The 12,718-nt window shown below is 47.5% G+C and overlaps 1 protein-coding gene across 1 annotated transcript in view; it reads left to right on the forward strand.

The window, feature by feature from the left end:
- LIMCH1 (LIM and calponin homology domains 1) overlaps window positions 1–12,718 on the forward strand; it is a 298,071-nt gene that overhangs the window by 669 nt on the left and 284,684 nt on the right. The window lies entirely within an intron of this gene.

The following is a 12,718-nucleotide window of genomic DNA, read 5'->3' on the forward strand; positions in this document are numbered from 1 at the left end:
AGCAATGTGGCTGCTGCATAAATTAGTGTGCTCTGGAGCCATCCCTTCCTGAGCTGAGACAAAAATGTGTGAGCTGGAGGCTAAAAAACTGTGAGCTAGCTCACACTAACTCAGCTTAGAGGGAACACTGGCTGAGAGCTATCTTGAGGCCGTGAGGGACGCCCGCTGTAGTCAAGGCACTGGATGCTTGTCGGAAGGAGTCGGAGCGGAGGCCGCACACGTGGGGACGGCGGAGAGGGCTGGTCGTCGGGCCTGGGGGTCGTTTGGGGGCCTGCATATGACTGCCTGCCCCGTGTTCCCTCTAAGCTGTGTTAGTGTGAGCTAGCTCACAGGGCTTTTTTAGCCTCCGGCTCACACCTTTTTGTCCTGGCTCAGGAAGGATGGCTCCAGAGCAAACTGATGTACGCAGTAGCCAAACCTCTCACTCACAACTTTAATGCCAGTCACTCACAAGGTAGGGTTTTTGCTCACAGGACTCCATAGTTTAGTGGGAGCATTATGGCTTAATTATGACAAGAAAGCGGTTTCCCTTGGAGAACAACCTTTAGAATTGCTGTTGTGTGTTGGCACTTTGAATGGGACTGCAAGTCTTAGACCTGCCCAAGAACTCTCTCCTGGTCCAACTGCAAGATATCTGCCTCTTTGAATTATACACAGAGCTCAACCGTTGTGGCAGCGGTGCACCTGTGTAGTCACCATTTTGATGCGCTGGGCTTCTTGGTCAACCAGAAAGACCTGCATTCTTAGCCGCTAGCTGAGTTATGGCGGCCTTCCCATTCTGGTGGAAAACTAGTTCTGTGTGATTTAAATGCTTGCATAAAACTTTGTGTCCAAACTGGGGCGTTTTTTGGGGGGGGGGCTCTTTGTAACACCAGGAAAACAAAAAAACCATTTGTGTACCGAGCTTGAGATATATTCTGGTCTTGGAGAGGAGAATCTTCCGGTCTTTGCACATTTGTAGAGTGACCTACTGGCTGGGCTGTAGTAGAAGCAGGAGGGCGGCCATATTTGTTGTTCACACACCTACCCGATACGTGTCTAAAGGACTGAGTGGTCTGATTTTAATGTCAACAGGATGCGTAGCCCTTGAGCCTTTCTCACTCGCCTGTCTTACATGCCAGTTTGGTGTAGTGGTTAGGAGCGTGGGCTCTGAGAGAACCGGGTTTTGATTCCCCACTCCTCCACATGCAGCCGCTGGTGTGACCTTGGGTTAGTCACAGTTCTCTCAGAGATGTTCTCTCAAGAGCAGTTCTCTCAGAGCTCTCTCAGCCCCACCTACCTCACAGGGTGTCTGTTGTGGGGAGGGGAAGGGAAAGGAGATTGTAAGCCGCTCTGAGACTCCTTCAGGTAGTGAAGGGGAGGGGGTATAAATCCAATCTCTTCTTCTTTTCTTCTTCTTCTTATTTTGGTACTTGAGAGAAAAGACCCCAGGTGATATTGGAGGCAGTGTGGGTTCTGTTCCCTTCACCTTTGTGCCCTGAAAATGTGGTCCTCCCAATTCCTGCTCTGTAAAAGAATGGGGCGGACACGTATAAAATAAACTGTTCTCATTGTGGTCAGTTTACCACCCAGGTTCCCTTGGCCTTACCTTGTGACTGCCAGTGACCCGTGGTTTCACTGTGCCTGAAGAAAGAGAGCTGTTGTTGACTGATAGGTATGCGAGGAGCTTATACATGGTGTGATAGTTTGGGGGGACCTGTTGTTAGCCGGATCTTTAAGGCTGCAGGCGTTTCTGGTGGCTCTGCTGTGGTACCGGACAGATCCTATTATCAACAGCTGACAAGAGGTGATGGAAAGGAGTTCTCTGCCTGAACCAATACATATTTACTCAGAATCTAAGCCCCACTCAACTCAGCGGGACTTACTCCCATGTGAGTGTGAAATACCATTACAGCTCCACCTTTACTGCCTTGGAACTATGTGATCTGGCCAGATGGGTGGTATGATTATGTATTGATACCCATTTTAGTCTAAAAACGAACAGTTTGTTTATTAGTGAGAGCCAAATGGGAACTAGATCCCTTCTCTAAAGGGACTGCTCCAGTTACATATTAAGATACATGTTTTGGAACCAAAATGGCCATTTTATTTGCTGATACAGGCCATGGTTAAACCTCCATCTCTTAAACTGTGATGACACACACTAAATAATCCATTTGCAATCCACTTTCAGTGCACTTTCCAACTGGATTTTGCTAAAATCCAACTGGAAAGGCCATTGAAAGTAGATTTTTTTATTGTATGTGATCGCAGCCTTAATGGACTTTTACCACTTGGCAATGATATTGGGGAGCTACCTTTTCCAACATTTGGTTTAGAAAGCCCAAAAAGACAATAGATTTGGGCTTCTTGATACCTGATTCACGACATGATGCATCCGGATGACCCCGGGGACTCCTCAGTTTTTAAGGAGCTATAACAGAGGCTTGTTCAAGATCCTAAAATGTCAAATCTGCCTTGAGGGTTGCATGCCGCCACCCACACTCTTGGGCTGTGTGCATGATGAAACATAATAGTTGGCTGTTCTGAGCTAGCCTTAAAATAGATACTAACTCAACTTTGTGTTTTAACTGATTTAGAGTCCTTTGCCTTCTCTTCAGATAGAGTGGATCAGTGAATGCTATGTGGTCCTCAACTCCGGTTTGTGTCTTATAAGGCTGATAGATATCGTCTAATCACTGTTTGTTCAGAAAGGCTCTTGAGAATGGATTTCCAGGGAAAAACAAATGCCCTTTTGTTTCACATCTATTTTGTGCAAGCGGTGTCTTCCAAAGATTACAGGGGTGTTAATTTCCACACTCCTAAGGGCAGCAGCTCACCTCCTGGCTATTCCAGAAGGCTAGCTGTGTCAGTCTGCTGCTGCAAAAAATAAGCAGGAATCTTGTGGTACCTTAAAGATTAGGGATGGGCACACTCCTAAGGGCAGCAGCTCACCTCCTGGCTATTCCAGAAGGCTAGCTGTGTCAGTCTGCTGCTGCAAAAAATAAGCAGGAATCTTGTGGTACCTTAAAGATTAGGGATGGGCACACTCCTAAGGGCAGCAGCTCACCTCCTGGCTATTCCAGAAGGCTAGCTGTGTCAGTCTGCTGCTGCAAAAAATAAGCAGGAATCTTGTGGTACCTTAAAGACTAGGGATGGGCACAGACCGGGAAATCCTGGTTCGGTCCGGGGCTCATGAACCAGGCAGTCCGGGACTGAACCCTGGTCCAAACACCTGATCCCAAAACTCCATCCAAAGTGCAACTCCATTTTCCAGAAGCCCAATGCCACCCAGAAGTGGCGGGTACACATTGGGCTGAATGTGTTCACGAGCCTGCCCAAAAAGTTTGGGGTGAGGGTCGGGGGAAGGTGCCTTCCCCAGACCTCAGCTCACAATCCCCGACCTGGGCACAGTCCGAGCCAGACTTTGGCTCAGTGTTTGGGTCTGTGCCCATCCCTATTAAAGACTAACAAGTTTTTATTCTAGCAAAAGCTTTCTGTGTTGTGTTTCCTTCCAACTTCTGTGTCTTATTGGGCCTGGAAGTTTAATGCTAGCCTAAAAAATGTGTGGCCATGACCAAGGTAGCCCGGGCTAGTCGGATCTCATCAGATCTCCGAAGCGAAGTAGGGTTGACCCTGACGAGTATCTGGGTGAGAGACCTCCAAGGAATACCATGGTTGTGATGTGGAGGCAAGCAATGGCAAACCACTTCTGAACATCTCTTGCTTTGAAAACCCCACCAGGGTTGCCAGAAGCAAGCTGTGATTTGACAACACTTTCCATCACCACCAAAAATGTGTCAGTCTGCTGTTCATCAGGGGTGTTGTACTTGGTATATCCCAGGATCCCTATGTGTGTGTGACAAACGTTACTCCTTCAGCACCCTTCTGTGAACTTGGTCCTTAGTGTGACCTGTTGATTTGTTCTTTGGCAGGAGCTTCTTACTGGTGAACAGCAACATGGTAGAAAAGCCGAATCATCTATTGCGTTGTGGGGAGGGGTCATTATGGTCTTGTTGAAGGGAACTTATGGGGAAAAGTCAACATGGTGACTTATGTGTCTTTGGAGCATAATGTGATCAGGTGGAAGGCTCTTTCGGTCTGTTTTCCCTCCTCTGAAAGAATTCTGTAGAGGAAAAATGGATTGTTTATATCTATTATTTATAGTATTAATATTTAATTTCAGTACTGTTGTCACCCTGACCTGGATAGCCCAGGCTAGCCCGATCTCATCAGATCTCAGAAGCTAAGCAGGGTTGGCCTTGGCTAGCATTTGGAAGGGTGACCTCCAAGGAATACCAGGGTCATGACACAGAGGTAGGCAATGGCAAACCACCTCTGAGACGTCTCTTGCCTTAAGAAAAGCAACTCTAGTTCGCCACCTAGTGGTGCATGACACTAAAAGAGCTACAACTTATGGCTGCCAGACAATCTTAGGATCTCCTGGCTATACTACACACAATGCCATATGATGATGATGATGTTGATGATAATGCTATTGTCATTCACCTGGTCACAGTCTATCAGAACAAATTCACTTAAACAGATAAACAGGCAGACCCTGCCTGTAATGGCCCTCCTTAAAAAGTCCGCCATTGTGTAATTTCTGGACCCACATTAAAGTAGAATTTTCCTACCGTGTTCCATGAGGCTGTTCCGCACTAACAGAACAAGAGCTCGCAAATGGCCAAATCCTGTATACATGAGAGGGGACAGCCAGCAGACCCGGACTGGAAGAATGAAACGGCTGGCCAGATTAATATGGAAACAGGCAGTCTTTCAAGAATGTAGATCATACGGTCCTTAAACATAAAACACCCACGTTTTGAATTGAACTTGGACACATACTGGCAGCCAATGTGTGTGTTGAGAATGCTACATAATATGGGTACTCTGTCCTTTCTGTTTCCTTTTTGATTTTTACCATATGTATGTGATTTTGACTGAACCTTTGGTGTAGTGGTTAGGAGCGCAGACTCTAATCTGGGAGAACCTGGTTTGATTCCCCACTCCTTCACATGCAGCTGCTTGTGTGACCTTGGGTCAGTCACAAGTTCTTTCAGAGCTGTTCTCTCAAGAGCAGTCCTCAAAAGAGCTCTCTCAGCCCCACCTACCTCACAGGGTATCTGTTGTAGGGAGGGGAAGAGAGAAGAGATTGGATTTATACCCCACCCTTCACTACCCAAAGGAGTCTCAGAGCGGTTTACAAACTCCTTTCCCTTCCCCTCCCCTCCCCACAACAGACACCCTGTGAGGTAGGTGGGGCTGATAGAGCTCTTGACAGAAACTGCTCTTTTTCAAGGAGATTGTAAAGAAGAAGAAGAAGAGGAGATTGGATTTATACCCCGCCCTTCACTACCCAAAGGAGTTTCAGAGTGGCTTACAAACTCCCTTCCCCTCCCCTCCCCACAACAGACACCCTGTGAGGTAGGTGGGGCTGAGAGAACTCTTGACAGAGACTACTCTTTTTCAAGGGGATTGTAAAGAAGAAGAGAAGAAGAGATTGGATTTATACCCCGCCCTTCACTACCCAAAGGAGTCTCAGAGCGGCTTACAAACTCCTTTCCCTTCCCCTCCCCTCCCCACAACAGACACCCTGTGAGGTAGCTGGGGCTGAGAGAGCTCTTGACAGAAACTGCTCTTTTTCAAGGAGATTGTAAAGAAGAAGAAGAGAAGAAGAGATTGGATTTATACCCCACCCTTCACTACCCAAAGGAGTCTCAGAGCAGCTTACAAACTCCTTTCCCCTCCCCTCCCCACAACAGACACCCTGTGAGGTGGGTGGGGCTGAGAGAGCTCTTGACAGAAAGGGCTCTTTTTCAAGGACAGCTGTGCCAGAGCTTGTGACTGACCCAAGGTCACATCAGCAGGTGCAAGTGGAGGAGTGGGGAATCAAACCTGGTTCTCCCAGATTAGAGTCCGCACACTTAACCACTACACCAAACTAGCTGAGTCTCCTTCAGGTAATGAAGGGCGGGGTATAAATTCAATCTTCTCCCCCTCCTCCTCCTCCTCCTCCTCCTAGGTATCAGTTTCCTAGCACTTGTTGACTCCACAGTTGGTTTCCAGTCAGTCTTTAACACTGGCTGAATCTGAGCTGAGAAAGGGCTGAGGGGGTGGCCGTGTTGGCTCTCCCTCTCTGTTCTCTCTTATATAAGTGAGATTTGGACACCAATCGCCTAGCGGGAGAGAGAGTTCAGCCTGCAGCGTCCCACCTTACTGTTTGCCGTGCGTTTTCACTGAAGCCCTTTCAGTCCACACATACTTCTGCTGCTCTGAACTGATAGCTGCACACATTCTAGCTGGTTTTGTCAACTGGCTGCCATTGGCAACAGGGATAGTTGCTGCGTGGTCGCCAGCTCACGTTACACATTTGCCACTTGGTTCAAGAGACTTTCGCAAAGCTTGAAATAAGCTGTGAACTGACTGAAAACGTCTGGTCCCCGTTCCCCATCGATACTTATTTACAGGGGTCATTTCGTAGAAAAAGAGGTGCAGGAGCTCATTAGCATAACTCATTAGCGTAACTTATTTGCATAGGCCACACCCCCTGACATCACCGGAAGTGTGTCAGAAGGCAACCCCCACCGCTCAGGCTCCACTGGACTGTTTTGGATTGCTAGCTATTGGAGGGGGGGGTAGAACAGGGGGGGTAGAACATGCAGATCTCTCCTCGCAAAGGAGGGAGAGCTTGTACCTGAATAAAACGTGGTTTTAAAGGTGCCACTGGACTGTTTTGGACCGGGGGGAGCTCTGCAACTTACCTGGCTGCTCCTTGCTCTGACTGAGGGCTGCTGGGAGCAGGGGGTGGGGCTTGTTGCATGAGCCCGCCCCCTAGGCTCTTTACTGCCGGAGCTCCGCTCCTGTGCGCTCCTGCAGGAAATGACCCCTGCTTATTTAGATATTATGTAGCCTGCTTTTCTCCCCAATGGGGACCCAAAGCAATCTACAATACTGTTATCTTCCGTTTTATGTTCTCTTATCCATTTTTATCCTCACAACTGCCCTATGAGGCCATTTAGGCTGATTGAGAAAGACCGGCCCAAGCTCACTCAGCGAGCTTCTGTGACGGAGTGTGGATTTGTGTCTCAGATCCTCACCAGACACACTAAGCACCAGGGCTATTTTTGGGCAGAAACGCACAGGAACGGAGTTCCGGCTGGCTCCTGAGCTGGCCACACCCAGCAGGAACTCATTAGCATAATAGGCCACACCCAATAGCAGAAACTCATTAGGATTGGCTACATTAGGGGTGTGTGGCCTAACATGCAAAGGAGTCCCTGCTACAAAAAAAAGCCCTGGGTTTTGACAACAAACAAGGTAAACAGAATAAGAAGCAAAAGGTGGGTGTGGCTGGATGACCACACTTCTGGCAACAGGGGGCTGCGACCTAATAGGCTAATGAGCTGTGGTGTCAGGGTGTGGCCTATTATGCTAATGAGTTCCTGCTGGGCTTTTTCTACAAAAAAAGCCCTGCTAAGCACTGTAACACACTGTCTCCTGGGTACATGACTAAGTCCCTAGTAGTCCTTGCTGATACTTATGCTGTCCAGTAGAAGCAACATGGTAACTTCCATCCAACTCATAAGCTTTCTGTACTGTTTTGAAGGCCCAGTTTCACATGTGGCTTTGTCAACATCCTATGTGTTGTGCATGAACACAAGCCTTAGCTGTTAACTTTTGTTCTTTGTGCATAGCGTCATGGCCTCCATTGGCCGTGACTTTGTGATTCCAAAAATGTAATTTCTTTGGGGATAATTCAGTTGAAGATTGTCTATGGGCTGTCAGGCATTGTGTGTCTCTGAGGCTCACTTCTGCATCTCTCTCTATGTTGGACAATAAGCCCAGGAGGGTGAGTAAACTGGATGGTACTTTGGTGGCTGTCCTTACTGATGACCTTTCAGTGATTCAGGTTATAATGCCATGTCATCTTCAGGGAAAGTGTCTGTCACTTGACTGCAGAGTTTACCCTTTTAGCCAGGGCTCATCAAATATATCTTTCCAGCACGTGCTCTTCTCATTCAACTGGAATCTGATGAACGCATCTGGTGTCGTATGAGTCTGTAAGCTGTTTGTTCCAAGTTGCTGGCTTGCAGACATGGTTCTTGGGGGAGTCTGGTTGGGTTCTGTTTGCACCTACTGTTACACATAGCCGTTTTAACTGGTTGGTGTGGGAGGTTTAGCTTTCGATTGGCTGTGTTCTGTTTTGGGTTAAGAACGACCTGGGAGCCTTACACTGTGAATCAGGAAACTGGTACGAGAGCCAGCACGTTAAACACTGTTATGTATGTGGACCGCCACCAGGGGTCCGTGGCACATGCAGGAGCTTGGCTCCTGGAACAAAGGAAACTTTGGATCCTGGTTTCCCCCAGCCCCAACCAATAGCCACTTGGTGGGACATTCAAACCCTCCAATGGGAATAGGGGGTGCTGGGTGGATATGTATATAGTTGGCCCTGTCGGGCCGTTAGAGTTATTCTTGTGTTAAGTACAATAAATGTGTGCAACCGCATGTCGTCGTCGGAGTCCGAGTGGCAGGGGCATTACCTTCATTCACTGATGAGGCCTCCAAAGCACCTTTGGAAACTCTTATTTCAGTGTGTCCTGCTGAGAGGCCACGGAGGAGGGACTGGTGCAACCCGCGCCGGACCCTCGGCGTACCCTGGAAGACGTAACTTCCTGGGGAGGGGGGTTGGTGAGCAACGAGGGTCGCAGCCACCGTCATCTGGGACAGGTCACAGGTGGACAACCAGGAGCCCTTGGAAGGCCCACCCCACTCCCTCCACGGAGAAAGACGGACTCATCTCCTCAGCTGCTGACGCAAGGGGGACACGCACGATCCCGAGTGCAAGGCGACTGGAGAAGTCTGGTCTTACCTAAGGGAGAACAGTTGGGGACGCTGCAGGAGACGGCGTCAGGCTCCTTAGGCTCACCGGAAGTGGCCACTCCCCTACACTCCCCGACTCAGGGTGAGGTCCAGAGGGAATCAGAAGAAGGCGGGACTAGGAGAAAAACGCACCATAGGGGTGATAGAATGGGTGACGGGCAGGTGGAGGAAACAGTAAGAGGACGGGGAAGACTAATAGGGGTGTTACCAAGGGACGCGGGGAGGATAAAGGGAGGGAAGCAAGGAGAGTCAGGGAGGATATGGGAGGCGACTGGCTAGGCAAGCGAGAGAGACGGAGACGCGGCTGTCGACTCCGAGGAAGGTGACTCGGGAGTGACGAAACTCCCAGACCCTTCCACCTCTGAGGCTCTTGCTTCCCTCCGAAGCCTTCAGCCAACACGGCGAGTGTTCCTCCAAGGCCAGGGGACACCCCAGGGCACAACACAGGGTACAACCCCCCCCCCCGTTTAATCTTTTTGTAAGCGCTGGGTTGAAACCAGATTGTGGGTGAAAAAATTATACTAGTGGCATGTCTTGGTTGTTAATCACAACCCTTTTATTTTTTAAAAAAGCCCTTTCTAGTAACGAGAAGACCTAAAATAAACACACCTACGCTGTGAAGCTTTTCTTTTAATGCAGCCTGCATTATTGAAGGACAGATACGGATCCCCTTTCAATTAATGTGTCTCGATTTCATGGAAAGACTAGATCAGCCTGGCAAAAGTATGGCGGGGTTATGACACTGAAACCGTTAATTTCACATGATGTATTTGGGGTGCAGTGCAGCAGATGGAGAACGGAGTGCAGATGGGGGGCTCCTCCAAGAACATAATGCAGATCTCCACTCCCCATCTTATACTTAATACTTAATAAATGGTGTTGTTTTTTGAAAGCACAGGAAGACTCGTTTGCACTTGGCCTTTTAACTACTGAACAATCTGGGCAAATACTGGCCATCCTTGGAGGAAAATTCAGTGAAAAGAAGGCATTGTAGAAAGGAAACTTCCCCATCTGCCTCTGGTGATAACTTCCAAGACAAGAGCAGGAGCTGGCTGCGTGGGTCTTGAAAGGCACAGGAAGTGGAATGGGGAGAGTCCCTCCCGAAAGGTTGTCTGGGCTCAAGCTGTGTGATGGAGTGAACTATAACCTTGAAACATCAATGTTGGCAGAGGGAAGGGTTTTGTTTTTGTTTTAGATTAGTATAACAGATGGCTAAAAAGAGCATCTGTAAAAAAATAGTTCTTCCGCAGATTTATAGGAAGATAATAACGGCAATAAAATTGCATGTGGTGCCTGACTAATTCCTGGGGGCATTATTATCTCCTCCAAATCACACCTCCTATTCATGCCTTATTGTCATGCTATATCCTTGTGGCTGGAACTTTTTGTTGGGGTTTTTCAGTGTCGGGATGGCTTTCCCATGGGCTAGTATTCCTTAGAAAGGCTGCCAGTTGATAAGAATGCTTCCTTAACGGCTGCAAGGGAACCGCAAACAAGTCCTGTTTTCATCTTGTTGTTACAGTACTGTGTATAAAGCTGCCCTCCCTGGAGATTTATATCGGCCAAGAAAGCAGTGTCTTTAATAAGGAAGACTCGGCATGTGTGTTATGGAGAGTAGATTTGTGCTAAATCAGTTGTGTCTCAACCTTGAGGACTGATATGGGGGTTGATCTCCTTCATCGGAAGCGATAATTCTTGTACATGAAAAGTATTCCCATGCGGAAAATATTATACAGGCCATATCCTGTGGGAAAATATCATATGTCTTGCTGCATGTACGTGCTAAGATAGAGTCAACTGTGGCTTCCAATATGTGGTAGATTATAATAGCTCATGGGATATGTCATTTGTGTGGACCTTGGTACTCTGTGTACAAAATTCATAGTTTGAACAGGCCTGTTTCAGTAATGGAAAACCACAATGGAAGGTTCTCCTTTACGGCCATCTTATTGATTATAGGTTATTTATTGCTGTAATGGTAGGGATTTTAAATATGATTTTATATACATACATACACACACACACACACACACACACACACACACACACATGTGTGTGTGTGTGTGTGTATATATATATATATGTGTATGTATGTATATAAAATCATATTTAAAATCCCTACCATTACAGCAATAAATAACCTATAATCAATAAGATGGCCGTAAAGGAGAACCTTCCATTGTGGTTTTCCATTACTGAAACAGGCCTGTTCAAACTATGAATTTTGTACACAGAGTACCAAGGTCCACACAAATGACATATCCCATGAGCTATTATAATCTACCACATATTGGAAGCCACAGTTGGGGAAAGATTGAAGGTCAAAGAAGACGGGGATGGCAAAGGATGAGATGGTTAGACAGTGTCATTGATGCAACAAGCATGAAATTGAGCAAACTTCAGAGGACGGCGGAAGACAGGAGGGCCTGGCGGGATCTGGTCCATGGGGTCGCGAAGAGTTGGACTCAACTGTGCGACTGAACAACAACAAATATATATATATATATGGCTCTTTTTGTAGCAGGAACTCTTTTGCATATTAGGCGACACACCCCTAATGTAGCCAATCCCCCAAGAGCTTACAGTAGCCCCTGTAAGACGAGCTCTGTGAACTTTTGGAGGATTGGCTACATTAGGGGTGTGTCGCCTAATATGCAAAAAGAGCCCTCTGTGTGTGTGTATAATATAATAAGCCCTGTTCCACGGGGAAGGGCAGTTTAAAGATCAAATTCAATCAATAAGATAAATAAATGTATAAAGGAGAAACCTATGAAAACAGGTTGTCAGAGAGTGGAGTAGATCCCAGCTCCAGCAAGTGATGTCTGTGGGGCAAATCTGAGCCACCAGCAAGCTGCCCCTTTCAAGGACTGCCTGAACTACAGCCAGCCAGCAATAGTTTCATGGGGAGGTGAGGCCTGGCCTTGCCACCAAGCCTGTTGACTGCCTGTCCTTTTCGAGAGGGGGATTGGGAAGCGATGGGAATGACAGCGATTGGCAGTGGAGGGGCCAGTGAGGAGTTCACAGGCTTCCTGCTCCAGTCTTTGTAGGAGGGGAGCCAGGGGAGAGGGAGGGAGATTTGGGTGAGCCAGACCCTCCTTCTCCACGTGGGCATTGGCCTTAGTATGGAGGTGGGTAGGGCTGGGGTGAGCCCAGTTACAGGTACTGCTGGAAAATTTGCGTTGCCAGTTACATGGAAGTTAAGGCAATCATCCTCTCATACTGAGCAGTATGCCACTGTGTTACGATAGTTCTATGTCATGACACTCTATCTATTTCTGATATTTTATTCTTAGTAAGTGTGGATCCAGCCCTAAAATAACTCTTACATGATGGAGTAAACACTACTCTTTGCATAGTTGCCTTTTGAATCTGGAGGCCTATTGTGTCAGCGCTCAAACAGGTGTTGCTAAAAATACGTAGGCTTGGGTCCAGACCAGAGTTTATTGGTATCTATGGAAAAAAACACCTCTGTTGATGTTGAGCTTGAAGTCACGGGCCACGATCCGGCCAAGAGTTAAGCGCCCCTAAGCCCAACTGACTTCAGTAGGATTTAAGTGCACATAACTCTCATTGGATTGTGGCCACGTTCCCTATGTCTGGGAGAAAATGTGTCCAGTGGAGTCACAAGTCTGGGCATTGACTTTCAGAAATGTTTATCTTCCAAGTGGCATAAACATATGGCTTTAAACACTTTTTACAGGTTGACACCTGTCTACCATTTTCCTTGTTGGGATGAAGCTGCTGTGAATCTGATTGAGACAATTGTTAGGTGTCTGTCTGTCTGCCAGTTTGGTGTAGTGATTAGGAGTGTGGACTCTAGGACTTCTGGTCTACGGAAAGCGATGGCGGACGC

This window comes from Gekko japonicus, unplaced genomic scaffold (genome assembly GCF_001447785.1).
Source record: "Gekko japonicus isolate JY-2015 unplaced genomic scaffold, Gekko_japonicus_V1.1 scaffold455, whole genome shotgun sequence".
NCBI classification, from domain to species: domain Eukaryota; kingdom Metazoa; phylum Chordata; class Lepidosauria; order Squamata; family Gekkonidae; genus Gekko; species Gekko japonicus.